Source organism: Nuphar pumila, chromosome 12 (assembly GCF_984573655.1).
Source record: "Nuphar pumila chromosome 12, dmNupPumi1.hap1.1, whole genome shotgun sequence".
Lineage (NCBI taxonomy): Eukaryota > Viridiplantae > Streptophyta > Magnoliopsida > Nymphaeales > Nymphaeaceae > Nuphar > Nuphar pumila.
In genome coordinates this window covers 10,171,081-10,175,465 of record NC_143260.1, presented here as the reverse complement: position 1 = coordinate 10,175,465, position 4,385 = coordinate 10,171,081, and positions in this window count along the sequence as shown.

Sequence of the window (4,385 nt, the reverse complement as noted above, 5' to 3'; positions counted from 1 at the left end):
GTTAATCTTATTTTTGTTTCATTCTCTTGTCCAAAAGCTAAAGCATGTACCTTTTGGCAGTGGCGTAGCTAGAATTCATGTGTGTGTGTGTGTGTGGGGGGGGGGGGGGGGGCAGAGCCGTACTTGTGTTTTATGGGGCCTGAGGCCGAGGGAAAAAATGGGCCCCCTATTAATAGTAGGAGTTGGGGGCAGCGCCTCCTAATTTTTTTTAAAGAATCAAAATAACAATAAAATTTGCATTCACATTAAACAAATATAATATTTCAAATATTTATATTATATTAAATAAAAATGTATAAAATATTTATATAAACTACCTAAACAATACTCGTCTGATTGTTTTAGTGGCAAAAAAAAATCAATTTAATTAAGTTGTTCAACATTAATTAATAGAGATTAACTAATACAAATATTTATATTATTTTTAGATTTAACTAGCAATAACATTAATTAACAAAAATTAACTAACAATAATTAATAGTAATTAACTGACAAAAATTAACTGCTAACAGAAATTAGAAATTACAGTGAAACAAAAAAGTCAAAAGAATAAGACACAACCTGATAGTGTCATCATTCAAATAACGATAAGATTTATATTTTTATTAAACAAATATGATATTCTAAATATTTATATTATATCAAATGAGAAGCTCGGGCCTTAAAAATGGGCCCCTAAATTTTTTTTGGGCCCTGAGGCCCAAGCCTCATTGGCCTCTTTACAGGTCCGGCTCTGGGTGTGGGGGGGGGGGGGTAGGAAAAAAAAACTGGTTTGGTAGTCGGGGGGCAGCGCCCTCGATTTTTTTTTTTGAGATAAAATAAAAAATGGCTACAATTATTAATAAAAATCTATTTCACAAATCAAACTATTTGCTGCAGTCAGGGCTGACTGAGCTAAAAAAATGGATAAAAATCTATTTCATATGGAATCAGGGCTGGGCTAGGACTGGGCTTTTAAAAAAAAAATTAACTGTTTCGGGAGGCAGGACTGGGCCCAGTCCTGCCCTCCCCCCCAGCTCCGCCTATGCCTTTTGGGCTAAGGGTTGTATGCTTATGCATACTTGAGCCTATATATATCTATAAGATTTTTAGCTAGAATTCCTTAATTTCTTGAAACAATTTTGATATAGATTAATTATATTGGTGTATTCCATCATTTGTGAATGGGTCCCGAATCGAGGAGGTGAACAGAGCATTTTAGCGAAGATTCGATTCGAATTGATTTTGGCAACCGTGAAAAGCACCCGCGGGGAAAGGAGAGGACGGGAGAGCGACTCAGTATCCAGAGAGTCCACCGGTGGAGTCAGTGTGTCATCGATTGCGGCCACTGGAAAATGGTGGTCGGCACAGGAATTTCAGCCGGACTCAAGATATAGGGTTCCTGCGGGAACCATTGTTCTCCTTTTCCTTATCCTCCTCCTCGGGAAGATGTGAACGAAGAGGTGACTCTCTCTCTCTCTCTCTCTCTCTCTCTCTCTCTCTCTCTCTCTCTCTCTCCTTGCTTCAACAATTTCCAAATTCACTCTATTAATCATGTTTTTTTTTGTCATAATTTTTCATTCTTTTTTTTTGGGCTTTTGTTTTTTCCATATCTTATTGTTTTTCTTTTTCCTTTCTGGTTTTTTCTGTGAATAATTGTATATCTTCAATGAGACTCCTTTTTTTGTCTGTCTTTTTCAATTGTTCTTTGGGCGTAGCGATTTGTTCATATTGAGGAAAAAGAATCCTGTGAAGGTCTGAACCAAAGTTCGTGTTCGGGGTCGTCTTTCCATAATTGACGTATTGGATGAACGATAATATGCAGTAGTTAAAGGAACCAATTTATTGTTACAATGGGATTCAATTTCTTGATTTTTGATGGCTGTATTTTGCTCATGGTTAATGTTCCTTCTTGAGGGACCCAGTTTGGTGGTTTATTGGAATCTGGTTTCTTAGTTTTTGAGGTTTGTAAGCTCATAATCCTTCTTGGGCTCCTAGAAATTGTGATTAGTACTTACTGTCAGAGGCAATAAGGAATTGATGGTTATGTTGATTGGTTTCCAGTAAAAAATATTTCTGCCTAGTTGTATAAATGGTAAAAAAGCGAGGTGATCGGTGCCATGATTGTAATTTGAATGAATTCCAGGATTTTGATGCGAGGCTTTGGAATTTTTGTGAAGAATCAATTCTTGTGATAATGCTTGTTTGCTGTAGGAGCTTATTACCTTAAGAGAATGATGTTAGAGTTTGACCAATATGCTAGAAGCATTTTACAGTGATCTAAAAATATCATAATCTTCATGCCTTGTTCCATGTATATGGGCTAAGGTGTTGTGTTGTCCTAATTCTCCATCAACTCCTATTGAAAGCTGTGTAAGACATCTCTTAGTCTCTTGTATCCCAACTTACTATATCACTCCAAATACTTACCAATATCCTCAATCTTCCTAGGTACACTAGCCTGCATTGTCTCACTGTTTGCATTGGAGTGTTAATGTATTATGTCTTGTATGATGTCGATGTTTTAAACAGCACTTTTAATTTCTGTTTCTCATGGTGTTATCCCTAATACATTTGCCATTCTGCCTGTCTATTCCAAATATCTTCTTTAATGTATGTATCTTGGGCACATAAATTTTCTTCTTGCCACTTTTCATTGCTGAACACACAACTCCCTACATTAATGTGGACATTGCTGGAATCTTCCGAAATGATCTTTTTAATTGGAGAATCACCTTCTTATCATCGAAGACACCAGTTGTATCTCTCTAGTTAATCATGCCAATTTAATGAAAAGTAAAGCATGTTTGAGTCACTCAGTTGACCTGACTGAGTCCCAAGTCAAGAAGTCACTGGGTTTTCAGGCTATGAGTATGACAAGACAATCATCTTTAAAAGACAACCCCACGAAGACCACTCCTTTTATTGGTGAGTGTAGTACTGTTATTTTGGGTCTGTGCCACATTATTGTTGTCATTAGTATATCTATATCTTGATGTTTTCTTGGTTTTGTTTGTCTAGTTCATGGGTTGGTTCAGTTATGTATTGTGCTCTTATATTGCTTTTGTTTATGAATTATAGACTGGTAGCTATCTTATTTTGATATTATGATATTATATCATGTTTACATATGTCCTATTGTAACAAAATAATGAGAATTATTTTTAGTTCTCCAGCTCTCTCTTATCTCTTCTTTGCACTATCTCATAGACTCATTCGTGGTAATAGAGCTAAGATGAATACTCTATGTCACATGGATACAGATGCGGAGACGAGATACAATGCAGATACACTTGGTATGACATGGTAATTTTCAAAAATTAGGACGCGAGGGCATGACCGCACACACATGCACAAACCCCACATGTGTGTGTGTGATGTAACACAACAATTTTAGATCACTGTTATTAAGTGAATCAAATAATAAGACTAACTGAAATTGAAATGTAATTAATTGATGATAAATTTGAAAGGTAAAAGAATGCAAGTGAATACAAAATAAATAATTAAATAACAAAAGGAAATAGACAAAGTTAATGCGGAATATTGAATATATCCTTGAAGTGTCCGAGTGTTGTGTTGTGTAGACGTGGCATATAACATACCTAGTGAAGTGTCCTTGTGGCATAGTGACTACTATTGGATTATCCAAAGAGAAAAGGCCATTGGTAATTGTGTACTCCTTATCTTCTCTTTCTATTTTTTGTTTCGCTGTTCTCTAATCCATTTGATCCTCTTTTTCTCAACAGCTTGCTTGAACCACCATCTTTCTCCTTTTGTTGTGCTCATTTGGCCCTTTTTTGTCTTTTGTTTCTTTATTCATCTGTTTCCATCTTTAATCATTCTAAGCTCTCTTTTATGTTAATTATGTTGGTACTTTTTGGCTATCTTGTTTCTCAAGGTTTGAAATTGTTTCTCCTTGACTAATCCAGTTGGCTTTTCTCTCTCCTCTTCATATCCCCTTCGAGCTTCTTCTTATCTTCTTCTTCTGACTTTCTTTTTCCCTTATGGCTTCTTCCTCTAATATGCCTTATTGTCTTCTCCATACTCTCAACCTTTTGCTCCCCCTTAAACTTGACAATACCTTCCTACTCTGGTAGGGTCACATCAGTGACTGTATTAGAGGACAAGGCCCATAGGTCTTGGTAATTGGTTTTCACCACCATTTTCTCAGCCTACCATGCAAGAAGTCCAAACATAAGGAAAGAACAAAATGTTTAAATTTATATGTCACATTCAAGTATCAACTCGTCGATTTCTTCACCAAAGCTCTTCCTGCACCTCAATTTCTTTTTCTCCTTAGCAAAACTTTCGGTCACTTCACCGTAAGTTTGAGGGGGGTGTTAATATATATATATATATATATATATTCAGTTTTGTAATAGCTAATGCCCATTAGGGCCATT